This window comes from Symphalangus syndactylus, chromosome 15 (assembly GCF_028878055.3).
Source record: "Symphalangus syndactylus isolate Jambi chromosome 15, NHGRI_mSymSyn1-v2.1_pri, whole genome shotgun sequence".
Lineage (NCBI taxonomy): Eukaryota > Metazoa > Chordata > Mammalia > Primates > Hylobatidae > Symphalangus > Symphalangus syndactylus.
Genome location: NC_072437.2, coordinates 18,197,540 through 18,215,311, shown reverse-complemented (window position 1 = coordinate 18,215,311; position 17,772 = coordinate 18,197,540). Strand labels below are relative to the sequence as shown.

At 38.8% G+C, this 17,772-nt stretch overlaps 1 protein-coding gene across 7 annotated transcripts in view; it reads right to left on the bottom strand.

Moving 5' to 3' along the window:
* FGF14 (fibroblast growth factor 14) overlaps positions 1 to 17,772 on the bottom strand; it is a 693,770-nt gene that overhangs the window by 376,976 nt on the left and 299,022 nt on the right. The window lies entirely within an intron of this gene.

Below are 17,772 nucleotides of genomic sequence, written 5' to 3'. Positions count from 1 at the left end.
ATTGAAAATGCAGCTTTTATGTAGATACAGAATTGCTATAAGAAAGGCATATCTATAAACTCTAGTATGATTCAAGAAAAAGCAAAGTCATGGTATGACAACTTAATAAAGGAAGGTGAAGGATCTAAACCTGAAGAACTTAATACCAGCAAAGGATGGTTTGATAATTTTAGGAAGAGATTTGTTTTAAAAATATGAAGATAACAAGGGAAGCTGCATCCGCCAACCAAGAAGCAGCAGACGAGTTCCCAGACACCATTAAGAAAATCATTGAGAAAAAAAGGACATCTACCTGAACAGGTTTTTAATACAGACAGAAGTGCTCTATTCTGAAGGGGGCAGGGAATCCACAAATGACATTTCTTAGTAATGAAGATAAGCAAGCGCTAGGATACAAGGAAGGAAGGGATAGGTTACCCTTTACTGTATTGCACAAATAATGCAATTGGATTTATGATTAGGACTGCCCTTTTTATACAGCTGCTAACTCCCAAGCCTTGAAGAGAAAAGGTAAACACCAGTTGCCAGTCTTTTTGCTGTACAAAAAGAAGAGCTGGACAATGAGAATGCTTCTTCTGGATTGGTTCCTTCAGTGACTCTGTCCCTGAAGTCAGGAAGTACCTCATCAATAAGGGACTGCCTTTTTAAAGTTCTTTTAATACTGGACAATGCTCTGGCCACCTAGAACCCCATAGTTCAACAATGAACACATTGAAGCATTCTACTCTCTCCCAAACACAATGTCCCTAATTCAGCGTTTAGGTCAGGCGGTCCTAAGGACCTTTCAGACTCATTATACATGGTACTTTATGGAAAGGCTTATGAACACTATGGAAGAGAGCTCAAACAGAGAAACACCATGAAAGCCTGGAAGGATTATACCATTGGAGATACCATCATTGTTACAGAAAATGCCCTTAAAGCTATTGATCCAGAAACCATAAATTCCTGCCGGAGAAAACTGTGTCCAGATGTTGTGCATAACTTCACAGGAATTATGACAGAGTCTATCAAGGAAATTATTAAAAAGATTGTGGATACTGGAGAAAAAAAGTCAGGATGAAGGGTTTCTGAAATGGATCTTGGAAAAATTGAAGAGCTAATGGACTGCCAGAGTAGAGAAATTAACAGAAGATGACTTGATGGAGATGAGTGCTTCTGAATCCGTGCCAGACAGTCGTCAGACAGTTTGGCAGAAGGGTTCCAATTATCCAAGATTCCTTTTGACTTCTTTTACAACATAGGCCTCTCTGTGAGACAGGAGGCCCATGAAAACAAAGCAAATGGTGAAAGAAGGATTGGAACTGTATAGAAACATTTTTAGAGAAATGAAAAAGCAAAAAGTTATACAGAAATTACATTGTATTTTCATAAAGTTACACTAAATGTGCCTGCCTCTCCTGCCTTCTTTTCCACTTCTTCCACCTCTCCATCTCTGTCACCTATGAGACAGCAAGACCAGCCCCTCCTCATTCCCCTCCCCCTCAGCCTACTCAATGTGAAGACACAGGATGAAAACCTTTATGATGATCCACTTCCACTTAATGAAGAGCAGTATGTTTTCTATTCTTATAATTTTCTTAATAGCATTTTCTTTTCTCTATCTTACCTTATAGTAAGACTACAATATGCAATACATATAACATACAAAATATGAGTTAATCAACTGTTGATATTAACAATAAGCCTCCTCAATCAACAGTTAGTAGTTAAGGTTTTGGAGAGTCAAAAGTTATATATGAATTTTCTACTGTGAGTGGGTCAGCACCCCAAACCTTCATGTTATTCATCAATCAACTGTACATATTTAAATACAATTTGTGTGTGTGTATATATATATATATAATATATATTTCTTCATTTGACATAAAGACTACATTGTTTTGTATCTTATTCAAAGTTATTAGAGTTGGGATACATTACCTTATATATCCAGTATATCAAAGAAAAGTTATTAGGTTAAAATAGAAATAATGACCTTTTAGCAAAGGCCACTCCATAAATATCTGTAAAATTAGGAATGAACAATAAGTTATAGAGTGACGAGAGTGAACTAAAAAACAAAATTATAAATGCTGATAATGCTGATGTCCAGATGATGAGCAGAATTAACTAGTGGTGAAGCTCTAATCTCATTTACTCATTAGAATTGAGGATTAGTACTCCTTAAAAAATGGTGACTAATGTCCTGGTATGCCAAGGACAGTCTGACTTATGCCTGTTGTCCTGGTCTTCATTAATACTTTACTCTTGGCCGGGCGCGGTGGCTCACGCTTGTAATCCCAGCACTTTGGGAGGCCGAGGCGGGCGGATCACGAGGTCAGGAGATCGAGACCACGGTGAAACCCCGTCTCTACTAAAAATACAAAAAAATTAGCCGGGCGTAGTGGCGGGCGCCTGTAGTCCCAGCTACTCGGAGAGGCTGAGGCAGGAGAATGGCGTGAACCCGGGAGGCAGAGCTTGCAGTGAGCCGAGAGGGCGCCACTGCACTCCAGCCTGGGCGACAGAGCGAGACTCCGTCTCAAAAAAAAAAAAAAAAAAAAATACTTTACTCTTTAATTTAAAAAAACACACCACCAATTTGGATAATGGTTACTCTCACTTGAAAACTTAGGAAAATTGATAAGAACAAGTAACATTCACTGAAAACTTAATATGCACTATGATGATATTTTCATGTTTTCATATGTGATTGTATTTACTTATTGTAACAACCAAGAAAGGGTATTGTATTTACCCTGCTTTACATCTTAGGATTCCCAGAGACTCAGAGAGGGTACTTGAATTTTTCAAGCACGTGCAGTTTCCAACCGCCAGAGGCAGGATTTCAACCCACAGCTATCAGATTTCAAGCTGCCATTAAACATGCCTGGGATATCCCTTCTGAGAGGAGAGTAGGCACAAAATACAACTAACCAGGAAATATAGATTCCTCATGCAGTCAGGAAGAAAAAGAAACTGGGCCATATATAAGCTAGGACCTTGCTTGAACAATGGGAAATTTAAAAAACAATAAGAAGAAATTATCCACAAGACATGTTTTCAGCCAGACTAATTTATGACCACTGTCAGCCACTGTAATTGCCTATTTGTATATAGTCTGTACTCATATAAATTCCCATACTTGCAATGAAATAGCTGTCTGCTTCACGCAAATGACTGGAGAACTTTTTTTTTTTTTTTTTTTTTTTTAAGCACTGTAGTGTCGGGTCATAAGAAAACACAAAAACAAAAACCTATTCTTGAAAAAATCCCTCCCAGGTAGAACTAAAAACTCTTAGGTGGTTACCACAAGATGCCTAAGACAAACTTTCATTACTTCACAATTTTGACTATGTTAAATCTCTAATTGGTTAGCATGTCGCTTTCAAAATATATTCATGTGCCTCCTATTCCAAAATGACTAAGGCTTTTAGAGCAGAAAGATCCAGAATTCAACATTTTCCCAAATTTCCAGAAAGGGCAATACTTATAAAAGCATTTGGTCAGAGACAGTGTTAGAAATATATTATCCCTTGGTGAATCTGTCTGGGTCAAATAGTTTTCCAATATGCTTTTAGACAAATTTATGGTTTAATGAATTCTTTTGCCTACTTGATCACAGTAACAAATCAGACATATTTATCACCTTCCCTTTTAACAGGCAGCAATTCTGTCTCCCAAGTAGGCTTGGCTGACACTTTGCCATATTCTTCATGGTCCAAGTGATTAAAGAGTCCAAAATCTTAGACTGACTCAATAACACTCAGATGCACAAAAGTAACTTTGGAGCTGAGGGCCAAACTGGGGACACAAAAACTCTCTGGTGGGTATAAGATGACTGAACGAGTTTGTCATTTTTCCATTTTCAAATTGCCAACCTTGCCTCTTTCACATACAGGAAAATTGTATTTGTCCCAGAGCACATCTTTCAGACAATACTCTGAGGAGTGTTTGAAGCCACTCTGTGTAAACAGAGCAGAGACGATCAGAAAATAACAACTGCCACATGTGTAAAGCTCCCTGATGAGATCTGGGAGAGCACATGGGTGTCAAAACCATGAGCTAAGAGCCTGCTCCCATTCGTCACCATCAGCAGTCAACCCGAGGAAAACTGCTGAGCCTCAGCCCAAGTCTGGAGACCTGCTGCTCACTGGAATGCACTAGGGCTCACCATGCAGCCCAAATGGCCTCATCACAGTCATGTGTGGCTTTTCCCTCTTCAGGTGTAGACTGAGTCCCATCTCCAGCATTACCTGTACACCTGTGATTGGACCTGCCCTAATTCTGCACATTTGATGAAACTGTCTCAAGACCCCCACCAGCCAGTTCTGCATATCACTGTCAGTAACAAGAGTTTCCTTTCTACCTCCACCACCCTGCATCTATGCAGAAAACAGACAATCTGTCAGTAGTTTGCTTTTTTATTCAGCACTCCATTTCTAGAAAGATGTGTCCCTAGAAATTTATAATTAGAATGATGATTTAGCTGATATACCCAGGTGTAATACCTAGGCAATCTCTTAAGATTTATATCTTACAAAGGATCTATTATTTTTTTCATAAGCAAAATATAAGTATCAATTTTTTTTAGTAATTCATACACATTTTATGTTTTTATGCTAAGGCAGCGTGTGACAGTTTAGAAAGCTGTTCTATTTACAGCTATTAATAATTTACTCTTGCTGCATTTGTTAAAATATTTATACAAATAGGTTGTGCATGATAATTGGCTTGATTAGATTTAGATACTGAGCTGTGAAGTAAGCAAGCATTTGTTCAGAAAGCAGAAGAAGTTAAAATATTGTTGTTATTAGAAAAGGCTGAGACTAGAGGAGGTCAGAAGTGGGATGAACTAAGTCCTGAGGTCTGTGTGCTCCGGGTGTGCCCCTACTCCTTCATTTTGGAGAGTACCTATCAGGGGACATTGACTAGTGTGCTTTTAGGACAGAAAAGGCTCCCCTGCAACCAGGTAACCTCCAATGGGCCTGTTGCCTAAAATGATTTTAACTAGAGGTAAAGGCTTTTATATTAAACTTAGACTTCAAAATGTAAACACCCCAAGGAGAGAAAACAGATTGACTTGAATCTACTTTAAGAAGCAAAGGACAGAAAACTATTTTCTCTCAGTTTTCCTAGAAGTGGAAAGGAAACTATAGACTGCCATATGTGAAACAGGCAGGAAGGAAGCCTCTAGAAAAAGAAAAGGATATAACAGTGAGGGGCAGGGCTCTGGAGGGAGCCACCTCACAGCTTTGCCAAGGGGGAGGGTCATTCCTCTTTCCTCCTGCTCCCCATACCTTCTCAGCTGTGGGTCTTTCTCCAGTTGACCATACACAATATTGATATGGTCCTAAAAGTCATACTTTTTCAGGGAGAAGAATGGACACAGAAAGAAGATAAATGGATGAAAAAAGGCAAGCCATGCATATTTTACGAGGGCCAAAATTAGTGGAACGAGGACAGAAATAACAGAGTACTTGCAAAATGGGGTATTTACGTGCTCTTGCACCGCTAAGCACTGTTCTCTAAACGTCTCTCTGCATCCCACTTTCTAAAATCCTCAACCAACTGCCTCTTAACCACACAAGAGTTCTTAGAGCCAGATTGTCAATGATAAAAACAAAATAGGGCCAATTTATTAAGCATCCATTATTGAGCAGACAATGAGCAAGGAAGTTTATGCAGTTATATCACCTAATTCTTACAACCATCTGCTGGCCCCATTTTTTTTTTTTTCAGTTCAAAAAAGCTCAAAGTCATATAATAAGCAAGTAGCAAGTAGGAATTTAAACCCAACTTGCCCTGGCTGCAAAGCCCAAGCTCCCTCCAATTCATTATAAATACCTCAAAAACATCTATTTGTTAATAAGATGCACTATTTATTATTAAATTATTTGTTAATAAATGCATGTGTATATTGGTATTTAATAAAATTCTTAATTATTTGTCCATAATATTAATAAAATAATAATGACTATGATATATAGTTAGGTTTAATAGGGCCCTAGCAATGGGATATTTGATACTCAGATATGTCCAGGGTAATTCTTTTCCCTGGAATATTTATTCACAGCTATGGATTTATTTAGGTGTGGAGGAGTCTTCTGAAGAAAGCAAAAATTAGACTCATGTCTTAAATTGAGGCTTAGACAAGTATAGACATGCTTGATGGATTGGGATGAGGCTAGGAGAAGATAAAAGCTAGGTTTTTCTTATTCCATGAAAGACAATTCATCATGAGAGAAAAGTATGGTATGATGCCTGGACGCAGTTCCAGGGTCTAAGAATCAAATCAAATGATATATTCAGGTGGAAAATGACAAATGCCTTGAAACCCTCGAGACCTCGCCATGAAAGCAGAATATATATTCCAAGAGTCAAAGGAGAATTATATATGCAAACCAAAAAAGCTGCCTTTTCAAGATCTGCAGGTTGGGTTCCAAGCAATGCTGCTGTGGAACCCTTCCTACAACAGCATACCACAATGAGAGAGCCATTTCCTTCCCAACCTTCAGCAAAATGCCAAGCCCTCCTAGCAATATGAGACAAGGAGTTAATTGCTCGAGGTTGACCTGCAATAGCAGCAGATTCCTGGCTTTGCAGAACAGAAGGAGGTGCTTCCGGACCGCCTGTCCAGCCAGCATGTCAGGTGCACAGACAAGGCTTGTCAGTAGTTACAGTGATATCAGTGACCGATGATCAGAACTATCTGTCTGAGCACTAGTAACAAGCTGCTTGTTACTTGGGGATACTTTGGTGAGACTCCGCAAGACACAAGTTGGTTCTTGGAAGCAGAATGATTTAGCCTCCTGTTGAGAGCAAGCTCATTTGAGCATATACAGCATGGGAGCCACTACACTGGATACCTTACACACATTCATGTGTTACATTCTGCAACAATTTGTTAAGAACAGTACATTATTCATATCTTAAAGATAAATAACCCGAGGCTTAAAAAGGTAAAGTGAGGCCAGGCACAGTGGCTCACGCCTGTAATCCCAACACTTTGGGAGGCTGAGACGGGCAGATCACCTGAGGTCAGGAGTTTGAGATCAGCCTGGCCAACATGGTGAAACTCTGTCTTTACAAAAATACAAAAATTAGCCAGGCATGATGGCAGGTGCCTGTAATCCCAGTTACTTGGGAGGCTGAGGTGGAAGAATTGCTGGAACCCAGGAGGTGGAGGTTGCAGTGAGCTGAGATCACACCATTGCACTCCAGCCTGGGTGACAGAGCGAGACTCCGTCTCCCACAACCCCAGAAAAAAAAAAAAAAGGTAAAGTGACTTGCCCCAAATCGCACAGCTTTAGTGTTCACATTCTTTCTACTATATCCTGTGCTCTTTCATGACCCTTTACTTATCTCCTCATATTCCTTAGACTAAGTCCCAGACATTCTAGCAATGACCTTTTATTCAGAAAAATGGTTATTTGGGAACATTATGAAACATTTCATAAATTTAACTATTTACAATTACATACATACCTGTGCCTTCCCCTATAATTATTTTGTAATTCAACAGAATATGATATAATAACCACAGAATTTCCTTTGAATGTAGAGAAACCCAAAAGTAAAGATGAGCAAACAGATAATTCATGGGTGCACCTCACAAAAAGAGATGTCAGCCAAATTTACCATTTATGTCCTTTTTAATTGTCTGCCCGACATAATTATGGTACAACTTTTAAAAGGCAATAGAGTGTACCCATTCTTTATCTCAAATACACTTTGCATTCATCCCAAAGCAAAGTGCAGTTTCAAAGAGTCTAAAAACTTGTAGAGAAGTCAGGTGTACAACACATACTCTTAGGAGTACTAATGAATGCTCCACATTCTACCAGTTTTCCCATTTTTTTTTTTTTTGAGATGGAGTCTCACTTTATTGCCCAGGCTGGGAGTACAGTGGCATGATCTTGGCTCACTGCAACATCCACCTCCCGGGTTCAAGCGATTCCCCTGCCTCAGCTTCCTGAGTAGCTGGAATTACAGATGCAAGCCACCACACCATTAATTTTTGCATTTTTAGTAGAGATGGGGTTTCACTATGTTGGGCCGGGCTGGTCTTGAACTCCTGACCTCAGGTGATCTACCTGCCTCCCAAAGTGCTGGGATTACAGGCGTGAGGCACCACACCCAGCCCAGTTTTCCTTTATGAAATACGCCCTGCAAGAGAAGGAAGTTGCCAAATACTTATCCTACTAAGCATTCCTTCAAGGAACAAAAGACAAACTCTAATGAAAACTGATCCAATAAAGTCGGTATGAGTGATTAACTTTGCACAAATGATCATATATGTATCAGGCATTTTCCAAGTGCTCTCAGCTAAACCATTTTAAGAGAGCTCTAAACCAGTAGTAGCAAGAACAGGGTGTAAGAAGAAATGGCAACAAAAGGCAGTTACTTGTCAAAAGTCACCAAGAAATAATGAGTTTAGAAGTGGGTTCCTTACCATTCTGGATGGTTCTTGACTTGATGCTTAATAAACTGCTTGTGGCAGTCTAACAAGCAATGGCAATGCAAGTCAGAAAAATGGAAGTGCTCTTTTCGGAGAATTGTATTGCCAGCTTAATACAGAAAGTAGAAAAGCTCATGCTTATTTGTTGTAACCAGCAGAGTCGGGGAGTAGGAGCTTTTGCCCAACCTCCTCATCAGGGAGAAGCTTGAGGGGCAGAAGGCTACTATTTTACCAATGACTTGATCAGCATTGAACATCCATCAAGACTCCATGGAGCCCTGCCCTGCCATTTAATATCACAATAATTCAGACAAGTCAGTGGGTGACAGACTCTCCCATGTAACTCAAATACCACCACTGATCATTAATTTGAATATGTATTGACGATGAACTTTCATATGCATTTTTCATAGTATCCTTCTAACCTTACGTGTAAGTAAAGCAGGTATGATTCCATTTTGCAGATAGGGTAACTGATGGTCAAAGAGTAACACAGAAGCACAAAAGTAACTTATATCCAAGTAAAGCACTCTGTCTCTTTAAGATCTCAAACAGAGCAACCTTTCTTCCCGCAGTATACTCAGGGATACTTGGGCCAGCTTCCAGGCCTGCAAATCCTCATTCTAGTACACGGCCAGGAGGAAAGGATTCCAGGGAAAGATCTAAATCACAAGAGAATCTGTGACATCTGCCTGGCAAAATATTATTTCTTCAAAAAGTCAATTTTTTCAGAAATGACATTGAAGGTCTAACAACTTGCCAACCTTCAAAACCTGATGAAATTTGCTGAGCGGGGGAGAGAAAAACAAGAGGTGAGGACAGAAAAAGTAAAAGTTCCTGATTAAACTCTGTAGAACAACCAAGTAAGAGAATGAATACCAATGGTAAGTCACAGGCTCACAGGCTAAAAGTAAAAGCTACTAAAAATATTTCTGCCCAGGAAGAAAGTGAAAGTTCTGGAAGCAAAGAAACCTCAACTTTCTCAGTGGGTAATAAAAATAACCATGTCATTTTAGATCACACACCTTACAGAATAGAAAGAAAAAACTTATCTTAAGATACTCAAGTTTTTTGACTATTTTCGTGAAACCAAGGCGATGGTACTCTGATACTCTGCTAGGATATAAATAAGATTTTGTTTTTCTATGAACTGAGCCCATGATTTTTTTTTGTCTAATGGTACAGTGCACCTCAGGTTATAAGTAAAATTATATTCCTATTCTTTTCCAGATGTTATTTTCCTGGTATGAACAAGCCATTGATGTTTATAGGCGTAACCAGCAAAAATGAAGCAACATCATGTGTAACTCATTACAAATGCAAAATATCAAAGCCCAACAAGACCTCCTCAATAATAATGTGCATTTTAACAAGGTCTCCAGGCAGTCTATTTGCACAGTGTCTGAGTAGCACTGTTTTAGAGGTCCTTTACCTGAGCAGGCTTTATTTTAGGTCCTGGACCCACCCTGCTTTGGACTCTTTCTCCTGTTCTCTGCCACAGAGTAATGCAGAAGTCACTGACCATCAAGGAATCCAGGATGATAAGTGCCAGAGGGTCCTCCTTCATTATCAAAACCTGGGGACATTGGCCATGGTCGTCCACCAGGTTAGTGGCAGAGGCCGAGGCTCAGTCTTATTTCTCCAACTTCCTGCTTCAGGGACCTTCTCACTTCCCACTATGATTTTGCTCTCTGCCATCCCTGCAATGCCCCTTCCCTCACGCACTCCCTAAAAATGGATATGGAGCAGGTGTGACCTAAGTCAAAACTGTAAAGTAGTACATTTATCTTCAGTATCCCCAAGGACTAAGGATCCTTTTGGTTCTGTTCTTTCCCCTAAACCAGCCATCAGCACCAGTACTATCATTATACTCACCGACTTGTACTGAAGTTGCAAAGAAGTTTCAGTAACAATAACAGTAATAGCAACCAACATCTATTAAACATGAATGACTTGCCAGGCACTGTGCTAAGCACCTTACCCATTCATTTCTGATAATATCTTCAGAATAATAACTCACCATAATACAAAATTCTATCATTAATTCATTTGGTACATAAGAACACTGGAGGTAGAAAACCACAGTATAACTTGCCATAGGTCACACAATTAGAGGCATTTATTTACATATCTTCAGCTATAAACAATCAATGATTTAAGAACTCTCACTGCCAACGGTGTTTGCACAAGGCACTGTCTCTTGCCTGTAATCCCAGAACCTTGTGAGGCTGAGACAGGTGGATCACTGGAGCCCAGGAGTTGGAGGCCAGCCTGGGTACCATGGTAAAACCTCATCTCTACAAAATACACACACACACACACACACACACACACACACAAATTACCCAGGCATGGTGGTGCATGCCTGTAGTCCCAGCTACTCTGGAGGCTAAGGTAGGAGGATCACTAGAGCCTTATAGGTAAAGGCTGCAGTGAGCTGTGATCTTGCCACTGCACTCCAGCCTGGACAACAGAATGAGACCCTATCTTAAAAAAAAAAAAAAAAAAAAAAAAAAAAAAAAAAAAAAGTCTTAGGAGAAGAGGAGCTACCTGGTAAAATTTCAGCAGCCACCAGCATGAAGGATTTCCTTTGCCCCTGAAATCACCATCCCTGCAACAGTGCCTTATTTACAAAGGCACAGGGGTATTTAGAGATTAAATCAAGAATAAAACACATTTCCAGAATCCAGATTCGGCTGTAGCAAGGACTATGTCCAGAAACCAAATCCAGGATACACAGCAAAATATGACTTATGCAAAGGAAAGTATCAATTTTCTAATGTAAGGAGGTTCTGCTCCAACCAAACAGTTGTCCCACTGTTTTGATGGAGAGGACATTTACTAAGAAACAGAAAAATGAGGCTAGTCAGCTCTTCTCTTAATGTCAGTAAACTAATGATTGTGTTCTGAAGGCAGTGTATTATGATCTGCTGATGGAGGTTAGAGTTTCACATTGTGACTGAAAGTATTTTTCCATTGTTTCAGATAAAAATCCTTATTTTTTTAAGAGAAAAGAAGAAAATTGCTGCCAGTATTAAGTAGGTCTAGAGAAATAATTAGGCATTTTCCCCTGATTATTTAATTGACCATGGTTGACCTCTATCGGTGACAATTATATTTTTTTCATGAGGAAACACTGACCTATTTTATTCCATTTGTCTTCCAATATTTGACAAAATGGGGGAAAAATCTAGCTTGAATGTAAATGTTTATAAATCCCTAATCGTGGAAATTCAGAGGCATCTCTGGGCATTTTTATCACTGATAATCAGTATCTTCAATGGAGAGTTTTCTGCATTATTGGAGAGTAGATTTCTAAGAGCGTGAAATATTACAATGTTAAACATAGCTAAGTGGGACATGAAAACTGTTTCATTTGTTTTGTTATTCCAATAGGGCTTGGCTGACCCATTGTTCTTGTAATATATTCAGTGATTCAGAACTAGTAGCTTACTAAGTGGAAAAATTAAATAGGAACTGCCTGTCATTTTGTAAACTCAATTTTCAGAGCATTTCAGCACATTCAACCAAGGAGTTAGGTAACCAGAATCTCAGGAGATATTGGATTCAATGCGTAATGTGTTTGTTTTAAATTATCAATGGCATTATCTATTAATTATTATCAACTGCCAACATACATTTCAAAATATTGCAATCAATATTTTGCATACTTAATAAATATTTATGAAAGATGGTGGTGGATTACAGACTGTAATAAATATATCATTGATTACAGGGTTTCCACCTATAGCATTTACATTCAAAAAGATCAACATATTTTTACATTGGACCACAGAAAGGAGATCTAAAATGGTTCAGCTAGAAAAATATTATTCCCAGATAAACATATTTATTTTATAAAATAAAATTTAATTTGAATATTTTTATGTACAGTAAGTCAATGTAGTGGTGAGTGATTGCTACCAAGGTATCCACACTAATTTGCAAGTACTTTGCTTTAAATATAAAGGATCTAACAGTAATTCACTCTTACTAACTGAAAAGCCTTGGCCAGGCGCAGTGGCTCATGCCTGTAAGCCCAGCGCTTTGGGAGGCTGAGGTGGGTGGATCACCTGAGGTCAGAAGTTCGAGACCAGTCTGGCTAACATGGTGAAACCCTGTCTCTACTAAAAATACAAAAAAAAAAAATTAGCCAGGCACAGTGGAGGATCCCTGTAATCCCAGCTATTCGGGAGGCTGAGGCAGAAGAATTGCTTGAACCCGGGGAGGCGGAGGTTGTAGTAAGCCGAGATGGCACCATTGCACTCCAGCCTGAGTGACAACAGTGAAACTCTGTCGAAAGAGAAGGAGGGAGGTAGAGAGAGAGAGAAAGAGAGAAAGAGAGAGAAAGAAAGCAAGAGAAAGAAGGAAAAGAAAGAAGGAAAAGGACGGAAGGAAGGAAGGAAGGAAATAACTGAAAAGCCTTTACCCCCAAAGGGCGTGATCACAAGGTAGACAGTTGTGTGCAAATATTTCTATTTGTGTTTATAAAAAGTATCTTCACATAGTTCTAAGAAGGCTGGTTAAGAGAAAACGTGCTTATGTGCTTTCCTGAGAACATAGGGGAAATACATTATGGCTTGTAGTTTATAAATAAAAGTTAACTGCACACTCATTTCATCTTTAAACTAAATAATATTCCATTAGAGTAAATATGGTTTGTGAGTGAGGAAAATTAATCAGGTGGTCCACACCTGGACTGAGGCAACAGTCTGATAGCCCACGGAAGCATTTTAAGGAAACCATCTAGAGTGTGGACTGTTTCAGAATGTGAACAACACACATTAATGTCCTGTTGATTTCCTTTGATGGTTGGGCTTATTTGAACTTCAGTTTGATGACTACTGGCCATATTTTATATGAGATGTGGTTTAGAGACAACTTTTATAAAAACCAGTTTGCACTTGTATCACTAAACCTATTAAAAAAAAAAAATTAAACAGAGTTCAGTATAGAACTTTGGCAACTGTCTTAGTTGCTGACCCGTTAGAAATCTGGTTCCAAGTACTGTTGACAGGTTGTTATGGAATTTAAATGAGTGCCACAGTATTTAAAGCTCAGGTCAGAAGTAATAAAAACATATTGAAGAAGCGGACTTTAATTCTAAGGAAAGACAGCTGGAAATTTGGCAAGTCTCTTTTGAGTCAATTAACCCAATTGCATCTCAACAGTCATACCTTTCATAGTGAGTAAAATTTGATTCAATTCCATATACATTAGGAGCATGATGAGATATTCAAAGGTGAAAAAAAACAGACTGGCCCCTGAAGAAGTGGAGGAGAATAAAAACAAGAAAAATGCCAATATTTATCGAGCACTTACTAATCCTTAGACACTATTCCAAGCACTAGTCATGACAGAATGCATAAAGAGAGATGTAACTGGTCATGTGTGTTTGCATGTAGCTGGTGCAGAAGGAGCAGCAATGATGTCATAATGAAGTAACTGGCATTGGAAAATTTCTTAAGATGGCATGATTCAGAAGACAGAAGAAAAGGATGGCATTCTGGGCAGATGGAATTGCATGAGCAAAGGCACACTTGCAGCAAAACTGCAAGACATACTCAGAAAACAGAAAGTCGTATGGCTTGACTCTATCATAGGCATGCTGGATACAGAGGGAACTTTTGCCTTCCTTAGCAATAGAGATAGTACGTTATGTAGTTTTCACAAAGATATTTAATCTCATTTGGAAATTCATACTATGTAAAATATTCTCATGGTTCTAATGAATTATGTGAATATATTTTACAGCATTTCTTCAGGACATTTATAAATTATTTAGACTAAATAACGGCATTAAATTGAATTATATTTAATAACTGATGAAACAGTCATTAAATAGGAATTTAGTAAATCTGATTATGCTATTTTTTATCTTTGAAAATGATCAAAATTATCTTTGTGCTCTAGATTAATTTTTGATCTTATCTATTGTATCAATTTTGGAGAAAATCAGTACAATTTTTTTTTATTTTCTTTCCATGCCATTAACCCTGTGTTGCAGGTGTAACTTTGTTCTTTATGAACCACCCACATTTTCCTACTTATTACTTCTCAGTGATTTGCCCCAGAAGACTGGATCTTGCATATGTTTGTATTCCTAATGCTATACCTGAAAGACACAGAACTACATAGAAGTAGATATTGGTCAAACAAGCAAAGGGTTAGAAATGTCTCCTAAGGGGAGATCTGTGTTTAAAAAGTCAAATCTAGAATTAGATTGGATCTCTGTGAAACACGTTAAGATACTGTGTCAGCTCTTTCTAAAGATTCTTAGCCTTTGAAGACAGGTTTTATGTCTTAATCTCCCCAAAGTTTACGTGTATATTTAAACCTATGTGTATATACAGGTGGATATGCATAGCTGCATGGGTGTGTGTATAAGTTCATGTATAGAAATAGGTATGGATCATTGCACATTTAATTGAACAGCCCTTGTTCATAGATGTGAAGTTTTTCCATTCTTAAAGGGCTGATTTAATTTTACTATAATCTATCTGGTTTACCATAAAACAAATAAGATAAAAGGCTTTTAAAGAAAAGCCCCTTGTTGGCTTTAAATAATACTTATGAGACTCAGAACATGTCACAGAATAAGATGTTTCAACTTAACACATATTGTCATTATGTTACTTCATCTTTTATACGTACAATTTCAAGGATCTCTCGATCTGACTCATCTTTTAGATCACTAACAAGGAAAAAAAACAGAGGCTTTCAGCTAGGATTCATGGATGGTCATGAGTTCCTTGAAATTGTATATATGCATGTACACATGAACATCTAAGTAAAGCAACATGTGTGTGCATGCATGTGCAAACATATTTCTAGAGAGAAGGTCTTTCATCACATTTTCAAAAATATCACAGTCCCCAGAAGTTTGCTTACTGTGTGTGACCCTAAATAGCTTTGATTCAAACTCAATTATAATTAAAGTTAAAATCATAAGATTTTCAGGAAAATCTCATGGAAGCAGAGTAGACTGGTGATTACCAGGGACTGGCTGGGGGGTGGTCCTGGGGAAGTTTTGGTCAAAGGATATGACATTTCAGGTGGACGAGTTCAAGACATCCATTGTAAAGCATGACTAGTAATAACAATGTTTTATATACTTGAAAATTGCCAAGAGAATAGAGTTGAAGTGCTCTTACCACACACAAAACACTATGTGAGTAAATGCACATGTAATTAGTTCGATTTTGCCATTCTATAATGTGTATATATAATCAAAACATCATGTTGTATACCACAAATATATACAATTATAATTTGTCAATAAAAAATAATATAATCACAATTTTTTGGTAATTTTTAGCAGGAACTTTAAGAGTGCTTGATAAGTTTTTTGTTTGTTTTTGAGATAGAGTCTTGCTCTGTCACCTAGGCTGGAGTGCAGTGGCGCAATTTTTGTTCACTACAACATCGCCTCCCAGGTTCAAGAGATTCTCCTGCCTCAGCCTCCTGAGTAGCTGGGACTACAGGCACCTGCCACCACGCCCAGGTAATTTTTGTATTTTTAGTAGAGATGGGCTTTCACCATGTTGGCCAGACTGGTCTCGAACTCCCGACCACAGGTGATCTGCCTGCCTCGGCCTTCCAAAGTGCTAAGATTACAGGCATAAGCCACCACAGCCAGATGATACGTATTCTTTAGAGATTGCAAAACACTGCATTATTAATTAAAGATTAAGATACATAGATACTGGAAAGAGACAAACAGATTAAATATAAATCAATCCAATAGATGTGGATCAGAATCCATAATGTTCTAACTTGAATTGTTGTCTTTCCGTATTCCGTAATCATAAAATTGAGGTTTTCTCTTAAGTCTACTTGCTAAGATAAAGATATTTCCTATTAATATTAAAATTTATAATAGCTTCAAAAGACTTGTTTTATAGCTTTAATGTGATGAGATTTGTTATAAGAAATGACATTTAATGGAATGTTTCTGGTAGAAAGCAGTGTTTTTTTCCCCAAAGCTGTGCACAGTGTTTGCCATCAGGGGTTGCTCTTCTGTCACACTTTGTGACACTCTCCTCACAATTACCTGCTTGATCTAGTTATAATAAATCCCATCACCAAAAAACGATGCACAGGTACATTTATAACAAGGAATACATTTGCAGGATCTCCAGTGGTCTGCAGACCACAGACCACAGGCTGACTATAGCCACAGCTTGTTTTTGTAAGGAACGTTTTAATGGAGTGTACCCTCACCCATTCCTTCAGGAATTGTCTGTGGCTGCTTTGGGGCTGAGATCACAGCACTGAAGAGTTCCAACAGAACCACGTTTCACAGAACCACAAATATTTTCTAACTAGCATTTACAGAACAAGCGTGCCAATCCTCACTCTAGACATTCATTGATTTCTCAATGTCTGTCATACACGCCTGTTACGTGATCCTCAGCCTTCAGCCCCCTTGCCCCTTAGATCCCACAGTCACCACGCCTTCTAGGGAAAGAATTTCAAGTGCCCCTCCGTCTTCTTCATTTAATCACTGGTTCAGTTGCTCTCTACCCTGCAACTGTTTCCTTTTTTGCTTCTCCTGCCTCATTTCTTCCCACTTGAAAATAATAATTTACTTTTCCGGAAATACCGTTACCTGCTAGTCTTGCTATAAACTGACAAAGGTTCCCATTTGCCTTAAGAAAATGTTTAGAATCTTTATCCTGACATAGGAGGCCTTGAAGAATCTGTTCCTGAGACCTTCATTTACAGAATCCTCCTACAGGTAGCCCTCTGCCCAAGACTGCCTCTTTTACCACCTAAGTCCTGCCCACCCTGCCTCAGGTTGCCCCACAATGCCTCACTGTCAGTCAGGCCTTTCACAGGCTCCTCCACCTGCAGGCACCACTGCTTCCTCCACACCCCTCAGCCATCACCACCTCTCATCTATACATGAAACTGAATATCCCCTTCCATTGGTGGATGCTGGGTTTGAGTTTCCCTTTCTACCTCTTCTACTCGAGTTAAGCTCACCGAAGCAAGAACTCTTTTATGTCCCTTGACAGCCTCAAAACTTAGCCTAGTGCTTTGGGCAGAGTTAAGTGTAAAATATATTCTCATGTGTGGTTAAGGATAGCTGCAATACTAGCAATTGTTGACTGTTTACTACATATCAAGATTGTCTCATGGGCCAGGCATGGTGGCTCATGCCTGTAATCCCAACACTTTGGGAGGCCAAGACAGATAGATTGCTAGAGCACAGGAGTTCGAGACCAGCCAGAGCAACATGGTAAAATCCTGTCTCTACAAAAAAAATACAAAAATTAGCTGGGTATAGTGGCACAAGCCTGGAGTTCCAGCTACTTGGGAGGCTGAGG